Below are 23,488 nucleotides of genomic sequence, written 5' to 3'. Positions count from 1 at the left end.
GCTTGCTTGTTTGTCTGGAGGGGAGAGGACAAGGAATTGCACAGGGTTTCAGGTATGCTAAACTGCAAATATACCACTGAGCTACACATTCCCCACTTCCAGACCCCAGAAGACTACAATTCTTAAAAAAGTTTTGTTTTCTCTCTATGTGTGTGTGTGTGTGTGTGTGTGTGTTCATTCATAGATATACATGCGTGTACATACATATACATATAAACATACATATGCTATAGGTACTGTGGATTGAACCCAGGGAGACAGTACCACTAAGCTGCACCCCCAGCATTTTTTTCTTTTTTTTTTGAAAAGGGGTCTTGCTAAGGTAGGCCTTAAATGTGCCATTCTCCTGTTTCAGCCTCCTGAGTAGCTGGGATTATAGGTGTGCGCCACTGGCAGACTTGTGTTTTAACATCTCTGGTGTGTGCCACTGGCAGACTTGTGTTTTAACATCTCTGTATTTGCCCATAATGAGCCTGGTTCACAAGTGACTGAATTAACATAAGTTTTGTGGACTGGGTTTTTTTTTTTTCTCTTCACTATTAAAAATTAATTTTTAATTAATTATTAAATTATTAATTATTAATTTTTAATAGTGAAGAGAAAAAAAAAACCCTAGGTCAACCAAGTATTTGAGCATTATAGTCTGAGATTCTGATTCTAAAATTAAGAGATTAAAACCATCAGAAAAAAAGAGATGGTTCATAAGTTTATTTCTATCATACTCTGAAATGTTACTATAATTAAACAGGAAGCTGAAAACCCCCCCACCATTTTTGTTTTTGTTCCCATAAGTACCAGTTTCAATCAACAAAAGAGAAAGTCATGAAGAAAAAGAACTTCAATCGAAAGCAGAGAGATTTTAATTGTTCAGTGCAAAGACTATAACAAAACTAATGTATTTTTACATGTAAACACAATTTACAATGAATTATAGAAAACAGGCCTGACAGCAAAATTATATATATTATGATGTTAAACCAGTCTATTTTAGTCTCTTTTTTCTAACTTCCTTTGTATTTATATCTATATTACACTTTAGCATGTTTTTTTTTATATTTCAAGTATCATTTTATTTTTTCATTGTACACAAATGGAATACAACTTTTCATTTCTCTAGTTGTACACGATGGAGAGTCACACTGTTCATGTAATCATACAAGTACACAGGATAATGATGTCTGTCTCATTCCACCATCTTTCCCATCCCCTCTCATCCCCTCTTTTCCCTCTGCAAACTCCATTCTTCCCTTACCCACCCCCTACACTCCCCCTCACATTATGTATCAGCATCCACTTATCAGAGAAAATATTTGGCCTTTGGTTTTTTGGGATTCGCTTATCTTGCTTAGCATGATATTCTCCAACTCCATCCATTTACCTGTAAATGCCATAATTTTATTCTTCTATATGACTGAGTAATATTCCATTGTGTATACAGACCACAGCTCCTTTATCTATTCATCTGTTGAAGGGCATCTAGGTTGGTTCCACAATGTAGCTATTGTCAACTGAGCTGCTATAAACATTGATGTGGTTGCATCACTGTAGAATGCTGATTTTAAGTCCTTTGGGCATAAGCCAAGGAGTGGAATTGCTGGGTCAAAAGTTGGTTCCATTTCTAGTTTTCTAAGGAATCTCCGTACTGCTTTCCAGAGTGGCTGTACCAATTTACAACCCAACAGCAATGTATGAGTTAACCTTTTCCCCCACATCCATGGCAACATTTACTGTTGCTTGTATTTCTTGATAATTGCCATTCTAATTGGGGTGAGATGAAATCTTAGGGTAGTTTTGATTTGCATTTCTCTAATTACTAGAGATGTTGAACATTTTTTCATATATCTGTTGATCGATTGTACATCTTCTTCTGGGAAATGTCTGCTCTGTTCCTTACTTCATTTATTGCTTAGGTAATTTATATTTTTAAGTTAAGTTTTTTGAGTTCTTTATAAATTCTGGAGATTAGTACTCTACCTGAAGTGTGTGTGGTAAAGATTTTCTCCCACTCTAGCCTCTCGATGTTATTGATTGTTTCCTTCGCTGAGTAAAAGCTTTTTAGTTTGAATCCATCCCATTTGTTGATTCTTGCTTATATTTCTTGTGCTTTGGGAGTCTTGTTAAGGAAGTGTGGGCCTAAGCTGACATGATGAAGATCTGGGCCTACTTTTTCTTCTATTTGGTGCAGGATCTCTGGTCTAATTCCTAGGTCCTTGCTCCATTTTGAGTTGAGTTTTGTGCAGAGTGAGAGATAGGGATTTAATTTTATTTTGCTGCCTATGGGTTTCCAGTTTTTCCAGCACCATTTGTTGAAGAGGCTATCTTTTCTCCATTGTATGTTTTTTGCACTTTTGTGTAGTATGACATAACTGTATTTATATGGGTTTGTCTTTGTGTCCTCTATTCTGTATCACTGATATACCTGCCTATTTGGTGCCAATACCATGCCATTTTTGTTACTACTGCTCTGCAGTATAGTTGACAGTCTGGTAGTGAGGTCTCCTGCTTCCTGCTAAGGACTTCTTTGGCTATTCTGGGTCTCTTATTTTTCCAAATGAATTTCATGATTGCTTTCTCTATTTCTATGAGGTATATCATTGGGATTTTAATTGGAATTGCATTGAATCTGTATAGCGCTTTTGGTAGTATGACCATTTTGCCAATATTGATTCTGCCTATCCAAGAACATGGGAGATCTTTCCATCCTCTAAGGTTTTCTTTCTTTCTTCAGTGTTCTGCAGTTTTCATTGTAGAGGTCTTTCACCTCTTTTGTTAGATTGATTCCCAAGTATTTTTTTAAGGCTATTATGAATTGGGTTGTTTTCCTAATTTCTCTTTCATAGGATTCATCACTTATGAATAGAAATGCATTAGATTTATGAGTGTTGGTTTTATATCCTGCTACTTTGCTGAATTCATTTTTTAGTTCTAGAAGTGTTCTGGTAGAATTTTTTGGATCCTCTAAATATAGAATCATGTCATCTGCGAACATTGACAGTTTGAGTTCTTTTCCTAATTCATATCCATTTAATTTCTTTCGTCTAATTACTATGACTAGAGTTTCAAGAACTATGTGGAATACAAGGGGTGAAAAAGGGCATCCCTGTCTTGTTCCAGTTTTTATAGGGAATGTGTTCAATATTTCTCCATTTTGAATGATATTGGCCTTGGGCTTAGCATGGACAGCCTTTACAATGTTGAGGAATGTTCCTACTATCCCTGTTTTTTCTAGTGTTTTGAACACTGAGCATATAATATTGAACACTGATACATAATACTATTATGTAGAAATTATACTATCCTTGTAACTAACCACCTTGCAGCAAAGATAACTATTTAAAAAACACTACACATTAATCAGAAATGTACTAAGCAGAAATAGAAACTCCAAATGGCACTTTGATTGACTTAATGCACCTCTTAAAAAATTCAGTGCTATAATATAGTTGCTGCTGCAATACTTACTATAAGGAGCAATAGCAATAGTGCTATTAGAGTCAATCTTCTTTAAAATAACTTCAGTTTCTACTCTACACAATTCAGTTAGATGATTTTAGAAAACATAAAAGACTGCATTTTATATCAATATCTGATTAATTTTGAAGCTCTATTTAAAAGTTGATGGAGGGTATGTGTGAATTTGTGAAATAATAAGATGGCAAACCCCACCTCATGCTATATAGAGAAAAACCTGACTGCACGTAACTCTTTACATACTTATGCTATTTTATATATCTCTGCTATTTCAATTCTCTTTTTGAAATGCCATTTCACCACTGCCCTCTCCTTATCAGCTCTTACATATATGTAAGATAAATATGTATATAGATACATCGTGTGTGTGTGTTTATTAGGGATTATACCTAGTGGTGCTTTATCACTGAGATACATTCCCAGCTTTTCAAAGTTTTGAGTCAGAGTCTCACTAAGTTGCTTAGGCTGCCCTCAAACTTGAGATTCCCCTTTCTCAGCTTCCAGATCCTCTGGGATTACAGGCATGCACCATGGCACCCAGTCTCTTACTCATTTTTAAAGATTCAATTCTTAAAGATGTCCCTTATTACTTGGCTGTATTTGGTGTACTTCCTCTGTGCCCCATAGTAATCTGATCATATCTTTATTGTACTCACCATAAAATGGATTATGGTATATTGAATTTTTGGTCAAATTTTAAATGCTAGTTTAAAAATTGCCTATTTACTACTAACTTTCACCATAACACTATATAAGCCACTTAGTTGCCATTGCTCACATGTTGAACAAACACATAGCAAATGGAATTACTTAAAAAGATTTTTGGAGTGAACAAATGGATTAATCATGAATTCTAGAGATTACTTTTCTACCACTACCCAAAACAATATATGCCTAAATTAGTATAACTAAACCAACATTGTACATTCTAAATATAGCCTTGAATCATAATCACATAAATATCTTAACAAAGATATTTATTTCAGTATTTGATTCATTTTATTTCTAAGATAAATACTGTTAAGATTTCCTTTACTTTTAAGTCAAAAAAGTAGGATATAGACTCATTAATTCCACTTTATTTGTAAAAGTTTAGAGAAGACATTTAAAATTTTGTTTTCCTTCTCTGAGGCGCCGGGGACTTCAATCACGGCCCCTGCGCATGCCAGGCAAGAGCTCTCCAATAAGAGCTCAACATGAGCTCTTCAGCTCAACATTTTAAATTTTGAATCAAAGTAGGACAAAAGATAATATTTTGTGCCAATAATCAAGGTAGAATCTACTATTTGAACAAAGTGGATTATAGATTCAATGGTTACTTGGTTATGATATTTATGATTACTCACAATTTGCTACTATGACATAAAAAAATTTTTTTTCTTCACTTCGTGCAGTGGTACACGCCTGTTAATTCCAGCAGCTCAGGAGGGTGAGACAGGAGGATCAGGAGTTTAAAGTCAGTCTCTGCAAGAATGAGGCACTAAGCAACTCAGTGAGACCCTGTCTCTAAATAAAATACAAAATAGGACTAGGGATGTGACCCTGAGTTCAATCCCCCGTATCCCCCTAAAAGAAGTTTTTTCTTAGGATCAGGATATATTTGATATTTCTGTTATCAAAGTCTGATGGATAAATTCTAGTGTCATATCTTTTTTTTAATTTTTTTTATTATTTAAACAAATGGGATACATGTTGTTTCTCTGTTTGTACATGGAGTCAAGGCATACCATTTGTGTAATCATAAATTTACATAGGGCAATGTTGTTTGATTCATTCTGTTATTTTTTCCCTCCCCCCCCACCACTCCCACCCCTCTTTTCCCTCTATACAGTCCTTCCTTCCTCCATTCTTACCACCCTCCTTATCCCTAACCCTAAACCTAACCCTAACCCTAACGCTAACCCCTCATACACCCCCCCTTATATGTCCTCATCCGCTTATCAGCAAGATCATTTGTCCTTTAGTTTCTTGAGATTGGCTTATCTCACTTAGCATGATATTCTCCAATTTCATCCATTTGCCTGCAAATGCCGTAATTTTATCATTCTTCATGGCGGAGTAATATTCCATTGTATATATATGCCACAGTTTCTTTATCCATTCATCAACTGAAGGGCATCTAGGTTGGTTCCACAATCTGGCTATGGTGAATTGAGCAGCTATGAACATTGATGTGGCTGTATCTCTGTAGTATGCTGATTTTAAGTCCTTTGGGTATCGGCCAGGGAGTGGGATAGCTGGGTCAAATGGTGGTTCCATTCCAAGCTTTCTGAGGAATCTCCATACTGCTTTCCAGAGTGGCTGCACTAATTTGCAACCCCACCAGCAATGTATGAGCGTACCTTTTTCCCCACATCCTCGCCAAAACCTATTGTTGCTTGTGTTCTTGATAATCACCATTCTAATTGGGGTGAGATGAAATCTTAGGGTAATTTTGATTTGCGTTTCTCTTATTACTAGAGATGTTGAACATTTTTTCATATATCAGTGGATTGCTTGTACATCTTCTTCTGTGAAGTGTCTGTTCATTTCCTTAGCCCATTTGTTGACTGGATTATTTTTATTCTTGGTGTAGAGTTTTTTGAGTTCTTTATAGATTCTGGAAATTAGTGCTCCATCTGAAGTATGACTGGCAAAGATATTCTCCCACTCTGTAGGCTCTCTCTCCACATTACTGATAGTTTCCTTTGCTGAGAGAAAGCTTCTTAGTTTGAATCTATCCCAGTTGTTGATTCTTGCTTTTATTTCTTGTGCTATGGGAGTCCTGTTAAGGAAGTCTGATCCTAAGCCAACAAGTTGAAGGTTTGGACCTACTTTTTCTTCTATAAGATGCAGGGTCTCTGGTCTGATTCCGAGTTCCTTGATCCATTTTGAGTTGAGTTTTGTGCAGGGTGAGAGATAGGAGTTTAATTTCGTTCTGTTGCATATGGTTTTCCAGTTTTCCCAGCACCATTTGTTGAAGAGGCTATCTTTTCTCCATTGCATATTTTTGAAACCTTTGTCTAGTATGAGAAAATTTTATTTATTTGGGTTTGTGTCCATGTCCTCTATTCTGTACCACTGATCTACCTGTCTATTTTGGTACCAATACCATGCCGTTTTTGTTACTACTGCTTTGAAATAGAGTTGAGGATCTGGTATTGCGATACCCCCTGCTTCGCTCTTTCTACTGAGGATTGCTTTAGCTATTCTGGGTTTTTTATTCTTCCAGATGAATCTCATAATTGCTTGCTCTATTTCTGTAAGGTACGTCATTGGGATTTTAATTGGATTGCATTGAAACTGTATAGCACTTTTGGTAGTATGGCCATTTTGACTATTAATTCTGACTATCCAAGAACATGGGAGGTCTTCCCATCTTCTAAGGTTTTCTTTAATTTCTTTCTTTAGTGTTCTGTAGTTCTCATTGTAGAGGTCTTTCACCTCTTTTGTGAGATTGATTCCCAAGTATTATTTTTTTCAAGGATATTGTGAATGGGGTAGTTTTCCTAATTTCTCTTTCTGAAGATTCATCACTTATGTATAAAAATGCATTGGATTTGTAAGCACTGATCTTATAACCTGCTACTCTACTGAATTCACTTATGAGTTCTAAGAGTTTTCTGGTGGAATTTCCAGGTTCCTCTAAATATATAATCATGTCATCAGCGAACAGGGATAGTTTGAGTTCTTCTTTTCCAATTCGTATACCTTTAATTTCTTTGGTTTGTCTAATTGCTCTGGCTAGAGTCTCAAGAACGATATTGAATAGAAGTGGTGAAAGAGGGCATCCCTGCCTTGTTCCAGTTTTTAGGGGGAATGCTTTCAGTTTTTCACCATTTAGAATATTGGCCATGGGCTTAGCATAGATGGCCTTTACAATGTTAAGGAATGTTCCCACTACCCCAATTTTCTCTAGTGTTTTGAGCATGAAGGGATGCTGTATTTCATCAAATGCTTTTTCTGCATCTATTGAAATAATCATGTGATTCTTAACTTTCAGTCTGTTGATATGCTGAATGACATTTATGGATTTCTGGATGTTGAACCAACCTTGCATCCCTGGGATAAAACCCACTTGATCGTGGTGCACTATTTTTTTAATATATTTTTGTATGCGATTTGCTAAAATTTTGTTGAGAATTTTTGCGTCGATGTTCATTAAGGATATTGGTCTGAAATTTTCTTTCCTCAATGTGTCTCTGTCTGGTTTAGGTATCAGGGTGATATTGGCTTCATAGAATGAGTTTGGAGGGTTCCCTCCTCATCTATTTTATAGAATACTTTGAGGAGTATTGGATGAGCTCTTCTTTAAAGGTTTTGTAGAACTCGGCTGAGAACCCATCTGGTCCCAGACTTTTCTTTGTTGGTAGGCTTTTGATGACCTCTTCTATTTCATTGCTTGAAATTGATTTATTTAAGTTGTGTATGTCCTCCTCGTTCAGTTTAGGTAATTCATAGGTCTCTAGAAACTTGTTGATGTCTTCAAGGTTTTCTGTTTTGTTGGAGTATAGATTTTCGAAATAGCTTCTAATTATGTTTTGTATTTCACTCGTGTCTGTTGTGATATTTCCTTGTTCAATCCGAATTTTAGTAATTTGAGTTTTCTCCCTCTTTCTCTTTGTTAGTGTGGCTAAGGGTTTATCAATTTTGTTTATTTTTTCAAAGAACCAACTATTTATTTTGTTAATTTTTCCGATTGTTTCTTTCGTTTCAATTTCATTGATTTCGGCTCTGATTTTAACTATTTCCTGTCTTCTACTACTTTTGGTGTTGGTCTGCTCTTCTTTTTCCTAGGGCTTTGAGCTGTAGTGTTAAGTCATGTATTTGTTGATTTCTACGTCTTTTGTTGAATGCGCCCCATGAAATAAATCTTCCTCTAAGTACTGCTTTCAGAGTGTCCCAGAGATTTTGGTATGATGTCTTTGTTCTCGTTTCCTTCTAAAATTTTTTTTTATTTCCCTCCTGATGTCTTCTGTTATCCATTCATCACATAATAGTGTATTATTTAATCTCCAGGTATTGGAGAAGTTTCTGTTTTTTATTCTGTCATTTATTTCTAATTTCAATCCATTATGATCTGATAGAGTACAAGGTAGTATCTCTATCTTCTTGTATTTGCTAACAGTAGCTTTGTGGCATAAGACATGGTCTATTTTAGAGAAGGATCCATGTGCTGCTGAGAAGAAAGTGTATTTGTTCTTTGTTCGATGGTATATTCTATATAAGACGGTTAAGTCTAAATTGTTGATTGTGTTATTGAGATCTCTGGTTTCTTTATTCAATTTTTATTTGGAAGATCTATCCAGCGGTGAGAGAGGTGTGTTAAAATTGCCTAGGTCTATTTGATTTCTGGAATTGAGAAGGATTTGTTTGACGTACATGGATGAGCCAATGTTCGGGGCATAGATATTTATGATTGTTATGTCTTGCTGATTTGTGCTTCCCTTAAGCAGTATGTAATGTCCTTCTTTATCCCTTCTGACTAGTTTTGGCTTGAAGTCCACATTATCTGAAATGAGGATGGATACTCCAGCTTTTTTGCTGTGTCCGTGTGCATGGTATGTTTTTCCCATCCTTTCACCTTTAGTCTATGGGTATCTCTTTCTATGAGATGAGTCTCTTGCAGGCAGCATATTGTTGGATTTTTCTTTTTAATCCAATCTGCCAGTCTGTGTCTTTTGATTGATGAGTTCAGGCCATTAACATTCAGGGTTGTTATTGTGATATGATTTGTATTCCCAGGCATTTGACTCATTTTTGTTTTTTGACATGATTTGGTTTCCCCTTTATTTGGCTATTCCTTTAGGCTAGTTCCTCCCGTTGCTGATTTGCATCATTGTTTTTCATCTCTTCCTCATGGAATATTTTGCTCAAAATGTTCTGTAATGCTGGCTTTCTTTTTGTAAATTCTTTTAGCTTTTGTTTATCATGGAAGGATCTTATTTCATCGTCAAATCTGAAAGTAAGTTTTGCTGGGTATAAGATTCTGGGTTGGCATCCGTTTTCTTTCAGGGCTTGGTAAATGTTGTTCCAGGCCCTTCTAGCTTTTAGGGTCTGGATTGAAAAATCTGCTGGTATTCTTATTGGTTTCCCCCTGAATGTAATTTGATTCTTTTCTATAGTGGCCTTTAAAATTCTGTCTTTATTTTGTATGTTAGGTATTTTCATAATAATGTGCCTTGGTGCGGGTCTGTTGTAATTTTGTATATTTAGAGTCCTATAAGCCTCTTGTACTTGGTTTTCCATTTCATTCTTCAGATTTGGGAAATTTTCTGATATTATTTCATTGAATAGATTGTTCATTCCTTTGGTTTGTTTCTCTAAGCCTTCCTCAATCCCAATAATTCTTAAATTTGGCCTTTTCATGATATCACATAATTCTTGTAGATTCTGTTCATGATTTCTTACCATCTTCTCTGTTTGTTCAACTTTGTTTTCAAGATTAAATATTTTGTCTTCAATGTCTGAGGTTTTGTCTTCCAGGTGTTCTATCCTATTGGTTATGCTTTCTATGGAGTTTTTAACTTGGTTTATTGTTTCCTTCATTTCAAGGATTTCTGTTTGTTTGTTTTTTTTTTCAGTATCTGTAAATCTTTATTGAAATGATCTCTTGCTTCCCGTATTTGGTCTTTTAACTGTTGATTGGTGCGATCATTTAATGCGTGCATTTGCTCTTTCATCTCCTCCTTCAATGCCTGCATTTGCTCTTCCATCTCCTCGTTTGCTTCCCTGATTGTTTTAGTTATGTACATTCTGAACTCCCTTTCTGACATTTTTCTGCTGTGCTGTCATTGGGTTTTATTGATATAGTATCTAGGTTTGTTTGGGACATTTTCTTCCCTTGTTTTCTCATATTGGTCAGATGTCAGTGGGACTCTGAGATATTGCAGTTTTCCTCTATTGGCTTATAGTGTCCCTGTATTTCCAGTGTATCACCTCCCAGCCTTCAGTAGCCTGACGTGTTGGAGAAACTTGATAATGCAGTGCTTCCGAAGAAAGCTGCCCCTAGCCCGCTACTGGTTCCAGGGCTTGGAGCTGGCTCTGTGTGGAAAGGCTCTCACTGGGGGTCCTGCTCTGAGAAGCTGGCCATGTTGGAGGAGCCCACTGCTGGAGTGCGCAGGGCTGCCTGGGGAAGACTCTAGCTGCCCTGCCCTACTCTGATAAGCCACCCCTATCCGGGCCTGCTGCCCAGGCCGAGCTTCACCCGGTGGGTGAGACTCACCCCGTGGCTCTATTTTAGTCCGAGTCTCTCAATGCCTCCCCTTCTTGAATCCTGGGTTCTGGAGCGACTGGAGATGCAGTCACCGTCCAGTCCGCCATCTTGGATCGCCCGGTGGAAAGAGCCTGCGGCCGGAGGGGACAGGGCTGCGTGGAGAGGTCCTTGGCTGCCCTGCCCTGGTCCCAGAGGGTGCTTGCAGGTCCGAGCTCTCCACTGGCTTGGGGACTTGTGGCTGGCTGTGTGTAGAAAGGCTCTCACTGGGCGTTCTGCTCCGAGAAGCTAGCCCTGGAAGGCGCTTCCTGCCGGAGGGAGCCGGGCTGCTTGGGGAAGTCCCTGGCTGCCCTGTCCTGGTCCCTGAAGCTACCTGCCGGTCAGAGCTCACCACGCTGGCTCAGGGACTTGGAGCTGGTTCTGTGCAGAAAGGCTCTCACTGGAGGGCCTGCTCCAAGAAGCTGGCCGTGTGGGAGGAGCCCACCACTGGAGTGCGCAGGGCTGCCTGGGGAAGACTCTAGCTGCCCTGCCCTACTCTAATAAGCCGCCCCTATCCGGGCCTGCCGCCCAGGCCGAGCTTCACTGGGTTGGGGAGACTCACCCCGTGGCTCTATTTTAGTCCGAGTCTCTCAATGCCTCCCCTTCTTGAATCCTGGGTTCCGGAGCAACTGGAGATGCAGTCACCCTCTAGTCCGCCATCTTGGATCGCCCCTCTAATGTCATTTCCAGGGTCTATAAACAACATTTTCACTGCACTGAATACTCCTATAAGATGTTTCTATTTGTAGGATTGTTTTAATAAGAAGGCATCTAAATGATGTTTCATGGTAATCATTTCCTTGTTTGAACTGGACCACCTGATTTATGATAGATATAACTGTCAGAAAATCCAGTCAAAAGTAGTAAAAACAAGGACATGAATCTTACCTAACTAGATGAACTACATGTGTGAACTTTTCTGGAGGGGCTTATATTAGTTGGTACTTTTGAGAATGTCATAGAAATCACAGGGTTGTACTTAAGAAATAAAATCTAGCAAAAAAAAATCTATTATTAATGTGTTGCCAAATGTCAAAAGATGGGCTACTTAACACTGGGTATCTGAAACAAACAAACAAAAAACCCACAAAGATGAATTTACTACTCCCTGATAGGACAGTTATGATGGACAGGTAGTCCCTCCAAGTAAAGCCTACTACTGATTACAGAGGGCTTCAGGAAGAAACCTGGAGTTCAGGGAGATTCTTGGACTTTCAAAGGCTTAAAAGTCTGGTTATTGAAAGGGTTGTCTATTGCGTGGTTGACCTGCAAAATTCTACTCACTAAATGCCTATTATTGCTGTTTACTGATTACACTGGCTTTAAATCAATTCTAATAAACTGTCATTTGAGAAAGAAAGTTTAAAACTTAGTGACTAAATAAATTTTTCACAGGTTTACAATGAGCTAAGTAAAAAAATAGAATCTTTAAGAAAAATAGCTGGGTGCAGTGTCACACACCTGTAATCCCAGCAACTTGGGAGACTGGGGCAGGAGGATGGCAAGTTTGAGGCCAACCTCAGCAACTCAGCAAGACCATTGAGTCCAAATAAAATAAAAAGATATATGTGGTTCAGAGGCAGAAGGCCCTGGGTTCAATCCATAGTACCATTCCCCACACACAAAAAGAAATGTTAATAACAAAGCTATACTTGAAAGAGTATTTCTATCTCTGTTAAACAGAATAATAAAAAATTGGTTTGTATTACATGTCCCTTTTTTTTCCATTTCTTTTTTGATGTCTTTTACAAAAGTATTGGTCCACAAAGTGGTCTCTCAATCACAAAGAGTTTGAGAAGCATACTTTATGGGACTGATAGATAAGGCTGTATTATGCTTTGCCACTAACATATATTCAAAAAGGATGTGTATCACACATCAAGTAAATATGCATCTGCATCAAAACTTGAAGAACGGTGTTGGTAGCATAAAAAATAATCACCCAGAAGATAAAAGAGCACACTTAGGAATGACTGGGGAGGCTGAAACAGGAGGATCACAAGTTTAACGTCAGCCTGGGAAACTTAGCAAGATTCCACCTCAAGAATTTAAAAAAGTGGGGGCTCTGGGGATGTAGTCACTGGTAAAGCACTCCTGGATTCAAGTCCCAGTACCACAAATAAAAAAATAATAATCAAATAAAAGAAGAAAAAGCTATACAGTTGTATCATTGATATACTAGATGGACAAGATGATTATACTACATGGAAAAACAAATGACTCAGATTAAAAACTGCTTCAAAAAAGATTCTGTGAAGAAATTTTAGGAATATCTTAACCAATTAATCTCATATTTTTTCTAAAAAAGTGTATGCACAAAAATAATTCTATTTTAACAACTATATATAAAATAAGTCCAAAAAATGAATACCATATGACATAATTTTCCCTATTAATGAACTTGAATCATCTAGATGGGACACAGATAATAATAATGTGATCAAGATCATAACAGAGAGACAGACTACTATGAGAGAATCTAAACTAGTATGAACAGACAATAAGATTACGAATGTGTTATCTCAGCTCAAAGGTATTCAAAGTTCTCATTCTGTTCTATCCAACTATAACCATGTCTCCAATATTCTACTTCCTATATTTTTCTTATATCATTGATCTTGCTTCTCTAGTCACATCACTTCAGTCACAGTCTCTATCATCTCAAAACTATTACTACAGCCTTTTCTCTCATCAAAATATCCTTCTTATTGCTGCCTATCATTCTCAAATTTAAATGTGATCACATCACCTCACTGCCTTAAAACATCCACCAATAATGTAATGGTAAGTAGAAAAAACTAAATATGTTTATGTGTTAGCTTTCCAACCACAAGACAGTACAATTGCTGTTTAGGAATCAAGTAATGGAACAACTCCAAAAGCTATTTATTTATAGAAAAGTTCAAAGTAGGCCACAGAACTTTAAGGCATGGGTTATACTAAGTATCTTCCCAAAGCTCTTCAAATTCTCAGAATGAAAGAGAAATGACTAAATGTTTACAACTATTATGGCTAGCACATATATTTTAACTAGGTTACATATTCTTAAACATCACATGATTTTATAAGAAGTCCCTGTGTAAGGCTCATGTAGTGTATCTGTGGATTTTATAGGACTCTTTTTAGAGGTAGGATGGTACAGCAGGAAAGTCAGTAGTTAATATTACTAGCTACACAATTGGGAAGTTACCTAAGTCTCTCTGGGCCTCAGATTCTTCATTTATAGAAGAACAGGGTTGCCTAGGAGTCAGCAATCATTTTTGGGTAAAGAGCCAGACAGTAAATATTCTAGGCTTTGTAGGACATATAGCCTCTATTACAACTACTCAAATGTCATTATAGTATGAAAGTGACCACAGACAATATACAAATGAAAGAGCATGGTTCTGTTCCAATAAAACTTTATTTATAAAAAAGGTAAGTTGGGTTTAGCCCATAAGCAGCAGTATACTGGCCTGGGATTTTGGTCACTGTTTCTTTCAATTTATAAAATATGAACATACTTTTTCCTATTTAAAATTACAAAAGTTGTTATGTGTTGTTTAAAGAAATCTGTTAGCCATATCTAACACAGGCACATAAACTAGTAGTTTACACCAGACTTTAGAGCCAGACAATATGGGGTCCCTATTAGTTGCATCGGCTTGCATAAGTCACTTAAAATTACTCTGAATCTCAGCTTTCTTTTCAGGTTGTTGTGAAGGTTAAATGAAGTAATAAATGTATTCAGCCCTATATATAATATACAGTAAGCATTATGCTTATTATTACTTTTATAAATTATGTAATGCTGAATCCTTGGTCAGAAACCTAATCTTCCAATCAACATTTTTTTGCAACAAAGAAATAAAATATATTTTATTATGATCTACATTAGGATGCAATTATCAGGACCTTCTGCAGTTAAGATGGGTACTGACTATATTATCCTATCTTCCTTTTTTCCCCCCCTTAATGACAACAGCCAGCATTAATTGGGTGTGTATTGTCTATTTACTGTTTATATGACTTTGCTGAAGTTATATAACCTTTCATTAAATTGTTTCACTTTGTTTCTTCATCTGTAAAAATGAGAAAAATAACAGTCCCAATCTGATATGATTGTTAAAAGGCTTAAACAAACTAACAAATTGTCTGGTACATAACTGCTATCATGACTTAAATATTTTACCTGTATTCATTTCAATCCTGGGACAAGCTGGAGAAGTATTTTTCCTATTTTTAACAGTTGTGAATAAAGAGGCTCAGAGAAGGTAAGTAAACTACCCGAAGTCTCATATATATTACATGGTAATTGACCAGGATTCAACATAGGCATGTCTGACTACAAAGTCTAAGTCTTACCACTAAGACAAAAGATGGTATTCACTCCAACTGTGTGTGGAGGGTGTCCATGTATAAATGACTAAATGAGAACTAAAACAGCATTATTAAGAATTGTCTTCCCATATTAAAATTTTTTTTTTTTTTTTTTTGCTGCGCTGGGGATCAAACCCAGGGCCCTGTGCTTGAGAGGCAAGCACTCTACTAACTGAGCCATATCCCCAGCCCCTGTTTTTGAATTTTTTAAAGTTCAAGAGCAGAATACTCGGGCTGGGGTTGTGGCTCAGTGGCGAGCACTTGCCTAGCATGTGTGAGGCAACAGGTTTGATTCTCAGCACCACATAAAAAAATAAATGAATAAAATAAAGTATTGTGTCCATCTACAACTAAAAATATTTTTAAAAAAAGAGTTGAATACTCATAAAAATCACTAATCCTAAAAGGATGGTATTCAAATGCTGAAACAATTACCTTTTTTCCAATTAATTTAACTCAAAACTTGCATTCTTGCACTAAGTTAAGCAATCCTCCACATTAAAATAAAGATGCAACGGTGACTTATCTTTCATATGCTAAGAAGTACTCTGCAAATGCTAGCGTTTATCCCTAATTGATCTGAGTTCTACATAAGCCTCTTGGACTATTTTTATTAAAAGCAAGTGTAGAGAAACAGAGTTCTGCTAATTTATTCTATTAATTTCCAAGTACTAATTTAGACCTTGAACTTTGAAAAGCATTTGTATTTCAAAAGAAAATACTTCTTTCCAAAGGGAAAAAAGAACTTAAGAAAAAATACAATATTAACTCCAATAGAGAGGTTCACTAGTAAGTTTATATACCATCACTTGATGGACTTATACTAAATCTTGTGAATGCTACTGGTAACTAATCCAGAAACAGAAGATGGCTTCCCAATGTAAAGAATTACAAACCAGAAGCCAATCACTACACAAAGAAAATGCGGCAAGTTTACTTGCAAACTCTAAGAATGAATTCAAACTTAGAACTATATCCTAATTCTGAATTCCAAAAATGCAAATAAGGTTAATTTTAAGCATTATAAATTAGAAATCACAAATTAGAATCTCATCTATAAAAGCAAATTATAAATTTCTAAGTCAAAATGATCATCTATTAGGATTTAATATAACTTTACACTATCTGATATATAAGAAACATTATGTAATAGACACATTACGCAAATATCAAAATCTAGTTTGGGAGATTAAATGGTTTCCTTTAGCATTTGGTGTTCACTGAGGTAAAAAAAGAACCCAATCTTAGAATAAACCAAATTATCTTTTAGTATTTTAAATAATAGTCAAACATGCTGGATTATAACTAAGTGCTCTTCTCTATCATCATTCTATTACCCATCAAATCCTGTGAGGAAGGCAAGAGTAGACTATCTGCCTACTGATAATGCATCAATCACTGGTGTCATCTCCAGGTAACAGATGCAGCACTATTATTCTTATGAAGGTATTGTATCATAAATATCAACTTCTACTTCTGGAATACAAACAGGACCTCAGTGCTTCAAACATTGTTCTCTCCCCACCAATCTAATTTTAAAACTGCAAAGTTTCTAGCGAAAAACAAACAAAACAGAAAACCCTGCTTCATATCTCAAGTTAGTAGTTCTTAGAACCCTTGGTGGGAGAAGGGTCATGATCCCCTTTGGAACATCTATTGAACCTAGTCTTCTCTTCAGAAAATACAAACATACACAGACTTCACAGACTCTTGGAAGAACACTTACAGGAATATCCACATACGCAGATTAAAAATCAGAGAGGCAGTAAAAAATTTCCCAAGGCCTCTCCAATCTTTTTCATAATTCTACCACGAAGAACCAAATAAATTTCATCCCCAAACAATATAAACTCTTTATAACCAATCCAAAAAAAAGTCAGAAGTATTTACCAGATAATAAGTTGTACTGGAAGCATTTTAAAATATAGCATGTAACCAGTGATACCAATAAATATTATAGTGGAGTGTGGTGTATAAAATACTTCCACATTATGATAATGAATAATATTTATGACAATTCTGGGAAGATAGAAGCATAATGTATTATTTTAACCCTCTTTTACAGATATTAAAAGAATGTTCAGACAACAACTTGCTAGGCAGCTGATGAGTGGAGAACTGAGATTCTGATCCAGAACTGTGTATTATAGAATTGAGTTCAGTACTTTACTAAATCCTGATACTTCAACTAAAGCCCCTCCAAACAGAGAAAATACTTTTTTAAAAAAGTCTAATAGATCATATTTTATTGTAGACATAACTTGACATCAGTAAACAAAAGTTAATAAATTTAAAATATTCCACTTCCTCTTGCTTCATTGGTTAACATAAAACAATTTTTTCCAGAAAGGATTATTATGCTAGTATGGAGAGTCCTCAAAAAACTAGGAATGAAACCACATGACCCAGCTATCCCACTCCTCAATATTTATCCAAAAGACCTAAAATCAGTATACTATAGGGGCAGAGCCATAACAATGTTTATAGCAACAGAACTCACAATAGCCAAACTAAGGAACCAACCTAGGTGCCTGTCAACAGATGAACAGATAAAGAAAATGTGGTACATATGCACAATGGAGGATTAAGTCATAAAGAAGAATGAAATCATGGCATTTATCAGTAAATGGATAGAACTGAAGACCATCATGCTAAGTGAAAAAAGCCAGACCCAGAAAGTCAAAGACCTAATGTTTTCTCTGATGTGAGAGGACTACTTAATTACAATCCAGAAGTTAATCCAAAATAAGAAAAGAAAGGTGGGGGGTCAGGAGTCCATCAAAATAAAAGATGGGTAGAGTGAAGGGATCAAAGGGAAAGGAGGAGGGACAAGGATAAGAAAAGAACAGTGGATTAAATCTGACCTAACTTTCACATATATGAGTTTTAACACTGAAAACGAGCTTTAGCACTGAAAATGACATTTTTGTTATACCACAAAACATTTCCTTTCCCTTACCCCTTAGGGTTTTTTGTTTGTTTTTTTTCCCTTACCCCTTAGGGTTTTTTTGTTTGTTTGTTTTGTTTGTTTTATGAGGATCAAACCCAGGAATTCATGCACTCTAGGCAAATGCTCTACCTCTGAGTTACATCCTCAACCCTATTTTTAAATTTTATTTTGAAAGGTCTCGCTAAATTGCCCTGACTTGCCTTGAACTTGTGATCCTCCTGTCTGAACCTCTCCAGTAGCTGGGATTATAGTCATGCTCGTTAACATACCTGCCTACTACTTTTTTCCCCACACTTTTAAATGGTGCATTACAGTTATACATAATGATGGGATTTGTTGTTAAATATTCATACATGCACACAACATATAATAGCATTTGGCCAGTATCACTCCCCAGGCTACTACTTAATATACAAAAATAAATGATTCTTTTGAGGATTCGAAATAAGAAACCAAAAGCAATTTTTAAAACATGGAAGCTATTTGAAATTAATTTTTAAGACATTCAAAATATTCTCTTTACTTTTTTTTTTTTTTTTTTTTTTTTTTTAATTGCAGTACTGGGGTTCAACACAGGGCTTGCTCTACCACTGAACCTTAACCTCCTTTAATCTTTTTTTTAAATGACAATACTCATTTCGGTTCTCTACATCACTCAAAAGTTCTTCATAAAACAAAGGAATCATTTGTCAAAACTCACAAAAAGTCTAACATCCAGAGTGAACCAGAATGTAAACTATGAACTTTAGGAGATAATATGTCAGCATAAGTTCATCAATTGTAACAAATGTTACAACTGGTGAGAGATTTTGACCATGGAGGAAGTTGTTTCTGTGGGAGTAGTAGACACACAGGAAATTATACCTTCTGCTCAACTTTGCTGTGAACTTATAACTGCTCTAAAAATAAAGTGTATTTTTTTAAAAGGGGGTGGGTCAAAATGTATCTACCCCTCTTTTTTTGTCCGTGCTAGGAATCAAACCCAGGACCAATCTACATCCCTAGTCACCCACTTTCTTCTTGAAAGTTTGTTTTTAAATTACTGACTGTGAACTGTTTTCTATTACAGAATTTGCAATTATTACAAAATATATATTTAGAAACCAGTATCAGTAATTTAATCAAATGCTAAAAAGAATTAGTAGTTTTAAATGTAAAAATGAGGACTAGAGATGTAGTTCAGTAGTAGCACTTGCCTTTCATGCTCAGGTTCTGGGGTCCATCCTGCACGAAAATAAAAATGATGCTAAGTGTATGGAGTTGAATGCTGTATCTTCAGACATTTCTTTTTATATTTAAGTTTACATCATTTGGTTTTTTAAAGGCAATGTAAAAAGTGACTGCAAGTTTTAAATAGGTCAGTTGGATTGACTGACAAACCAAAGGTGACAGGAGAAAGGAGGAAAGACAGCATTAATTCCAAAACTAACTCCGAACAACTTTCCAGGCACCAGCAGTAAAAGCAGCTTATCCAAGTGTACCCATCTTCTGGCAGAGCTAGTATACCAGGGAGAAGGAGGAAGAAAACAGAGATGATGAACACAGGAATCAAGCAATTATCAACTTATATAGGACAAAGACAATGCAAAGGGGGGAAAGTGCATCCAAAAGATAAAATATGTATCCACCTGGTGTGAAGAACATTTCCCAAAGTAGTTTACCAAAGTTGTAAGTAACATTATTTTGCGGCAAGAGCCCAAAACTAAAGGAAATCAGTTAAAAAAAAGATTAAAAGAAATACTGAAGTGTTTTCTACAAAAATCTGATATAAACCCTGACAAAAGAAACAACATAAAAAGCTCTCCAAACCTGACACGCTAGGACTGTGCAAGTCCAGTAAGGACGAGGCACGGTTAGAAAATAAAAATTATGTACAAAACAAATTTGCTTGCTGGTTTCTCTCCCTGAAGAAACCATCAAGCAAATTATAAACCCAGAAATGAGGGATAAAGAGCTGTCATCCGTGGGAGTAAAACAACCCTGAGCGGTTGCGGGCTTTGAAAGAGCCTGCAGTTGCTGGTGTCACACCAGGAGGCACTCTTCGACAGGGTCTGCACCACCGCCACACAGAAGATACCCCCAGCGCAGCGGCAAGCACCCTCTGAAGGCGAGTCGCGGACGGGCAGCGATGCCCCCGCCCGGGGCAGGCACTGAGCCCCGGGGCTGGCGAGTCCGGGACGCGCGACTACCCCGGCGGGCTGCTCGTCCTCGCGCGGCGTGGCCCGGCGCCCGCCCCCGCAGGCCGCTAGCCCCGCGCCTGCACCCACCCTGGACCCGCAAAGCACCTGCCTGCCCTCTGTTCTGCGAAGGAATGAAAGAAGCTCCCCGCGAGGCTGCCAGAGCCAGAAGCTGGGGTTCCCCGAGGAGAACAGCAGGATCCCGTTCCTCCCGCCAACGAGGGCGACAGAAGCGGCGCAGGGAAGCAATAGGGGCGGGAGTTCTCGCTGTCCGGGCCCCGAACCCTCTCAGCCGTGGAGTTTGGGTTGCGGCTTGAGGAGTCGAGTTTCGAGCTGCGTGACGACTGGAGATTGGGTTGAAGGAGGGGTCGGCGTGAGCGGACGGCATCGCACAAAGGAAGAGGGGCGCGAGGGAAGCCGCGCGTCGGTTACCTCAGTCCTAGTTCCTCCGCTCTGGTCTTCCCGGTACCGCGGAGGCTGCAGCCGCGACAGCCCGCTCCGGAGCTCCGGCGCCTACTGGCCGCCCCCGGCGGCGTGCATTAGTCCCGTCCGAGCACCGAGCGGACGCGCGCTTTCCTGCGCGGCCCCGCGGAGCCCCAGCCGGCGCCTGGCGTCCTCTCGCCTCAGCCCCTCAGAGCCGCGGCGGGCGGGGCGCGCGAGGGCGGCGCACGGCACTCTGGGAAGTGTGGTTTTCGGTTACCTCTCGCGGAGTCCTCCCCCGCGTCCGCACCACCGCGGCTGGGTGCCCGGCGGCCGCACGCTGCGGGCGGTCGGTGCGCACACCCTGCGGGCCAGGGCAGCCAGGGCACCCAGGGCCCGGGGGACGTGCCCCAGACTCGTTTATGGAGAGGTCACTGCGTCAGTACCGCTGAAGTCATCCGCTGCTTCCCTTCCAGGGCGGGAGAAAATTTAATTTCTTTAAATCCCCTCCTGCACGATGTGCATGTTCTTAGGATGTATGCCTTTAAAAAAGAAAAGGGGAAAAATTTTAAAGGCTTCCTGCTTCTATTGCTATCTCACTCTCATCACATTTTCTAAAAGGATATACAAAATAGCTGTGTTTGTAAATAATAACCACAGTTTATAAGCCTGAGGAAGCAGTTGACTGAATGAAGCACTCGCTGCTAAAACCATTAAAAGTAAAAAAACGATGCAGAAATGTTTTTTAATAAAGTAAAATGTAGGAGGGGGTATCAAGAGGGCAAACAATTTTTAGAAGGATATTCTAAAAATATTTTTTTTAGAAGGAGAGAACAGCCTCATGTTTTCATGATCCTAGAAATTTATTTCATGATAAATTTAATCCTAGGACATTTATCGATGTTAACACATAACTTTGTATTGACTTTTCTAGAAACACACACGCAGCTTATGTAAAAAAAAAAAAAAAACCGAAAGGAAGATTTGAATTTGAAATTTCAATTCTAGAAAAATTCTGCTTTTTCTTTTCATGTAGAAGCAAATGTTTCCAGATATTCCTCTTCAGAGCAAATTTTGCCAATTTACTGTAAATGCCCTTAGAAAAAGAGGAAGATCAGTTTTAAGGAAATGTGCACTGAAGAAAAAATTTATGTGATAGCATAATATATATTTAATAATACCATCTTCTAATAGAGATTTTGCTTTTTTTGTATCTCCTTAAATATGCTTATGGAGCAGAACTGCCCTTTTATCTCTGTTAATTCTCTACAAAAACACTTGTAGTTACTAACAAATCAAAAATATATACTCAGTATATCAATATTATTACTTATTTGCTCAAGAGTATTTGTTGAGCCTCTACTACATGCCAGGCAGTGCACTGGAAATTGGAAAATACACAACAGCAAAGTTGAATAAGCCCTGCCCTTGCGGAGACTTAAGATGGAGCAGGGAAGCAGGAGACCAAATAGACAATGAGTGATGAGAATGTACTTAGGGAGTCAGGGGATGGAGAATCCACAAGATAATATCCAATCTAGAGCTTTCTGATGGAGTAGGAAAAAATCAGAAAATTAAATATTCACACCAAATGGGAAAAAATCCTTTCCCTAAAAGTGATACATTCATAGCAATGTTCTTACTTATATTAAATATATTGTACAAATCAAAATATACCTAAACTATCACACTTGTTCTAAATCTAACGAGTATCTTCTGAGCTTTTGTTCATTTCTCCCTAACTTTATTTGAGGATAAATAAGACTGTCCTATAATAAGAAAGAATGTTAGAAAATCCTTTCCCGAAGTCCCATAAATTAAGACTGGAAAGGATTTGATGATATCTCTTGGCTCATTGTCTGTACTTTAGCCAGAATAAATTGCATGTTTTAAATCATTCGATGTTTGCATTTTACACTTAAAATCTTTATCTTTAATCCTGGAATACAAAGCTTTATAACCTCCCAAACAGTCTCAGATGCTGCCTGCAAAGGGATTTGGAAAGATGAATCAAGAGGGCAATTTTATCTTCATTTGTTACTAAAATAAGTTGCAATGTGTGTAGATGGGAGGCAGAATCGATGTAGCCCAGAATCGATGAGAGGGACTGCAGCACCAGAACGCTATCAGATTAAAACAGTATTTAAGTTGGTACTGGTACTGCAAGGCAAAGCTTGCAGGCAGAGGGTAGATCCTGGAAGAGCTACTAAGGATGTTTGTCTATGAAAATGAACATGAAGAGCTTGAACAACATCAAGAAGATCACTGCATTCCTATGCAGGTCAAATCACTGACTTACAGTGATTTTTCATCCCACTCCTCCCTCTTAGCACCCTCCTCCACAGCCAATCTTTACTGTGCTGTGCTTCAGCTTTTCTTAATTACTTCCTGTCCTCTGCCCCAAGGTATACTAGATGGCTACCTTTTCTAGCCTTGGCAGTGGCCCATCTTTCACTATTTTAATAAATTAACGACAGTACTTCCATCCTTTGTTCATGCAACCTGACAAAGTTATCTTTAAATCTTTGGTGGCCTTTTTTCACTTTTATCTCTGAAATATTTGAATTTCCCTCTTTTCTCCCTGGGCCTTTATAATTGTTGTTCCTTCTACCACTTTGCCCGGGTAACTCCTACTTACCTTCCAGTACCAACTTAAATACTGTTTTAATCTGATAGCGTTCTGGTGCTGCAGTCCCTCTCATCGATTCTGGGCTAGTGCCTCCCATCTACACACATTGCAACTTATTTTAGACCCTAAGGTAACACTTATCAGCAAGCATATTAATTAGTTACCTGTCTCTTCCTCTTGTCTGAAAACTCATACAGAAAATAGGAGGGCAGTAGTTGATACATAGTAGGTGCTTAATAATACTTGAGCAA

General features: G+C 37.7%; 1 protein-coding gene across 6 annotated transcripts in view; it reads right to left on the bottom strand.

Annotated features, from left to right (window-relative positions):
• The window catches only part of KLHL8 (kelch like family member 8), a 73,135-nt gene extending 52,386 nt beyond the window's left edge, over positions 1 to 20,749 (bottom strand). For 4 of the 6 annotated variants that reach the window (XM_079153280.1, XM_079153278.1, XM_079153282.1 and 1 more), the window contains exon 1: positions 20,621 to 20,749. The gene's annotated coding sequence lies outside the window, so the exon portion shown is untranslated. Of the gene's footprint in view, positions 1 to 20,296; positions 20,315 to 20,620 lie in introns of those variants that run through there. The other 2 variants (XM_079153279.1, XM_079153281.1) reach the window with 2 other exon arrangements.
• Positions 20,750 to 23,488: the final 2,739 nt, after the last annotated feature.

Source organism: Sciurus vulgaris (assembly GCF_902686455.1).
Source record: "Sciurus vulgaris genome assembly, chromosome: 9".
NCBI classification, from domain to species: Eukaryota; Metazoa; Chordata; class Mammalia; order Rodentia; family Sciuridae; genus Sciurus; species Sciurus vulgaris.
Note: the sequence above shows the minus strand (reverse complement) of the source record. Positions and strands in the feature narration are given on the sequence as shown.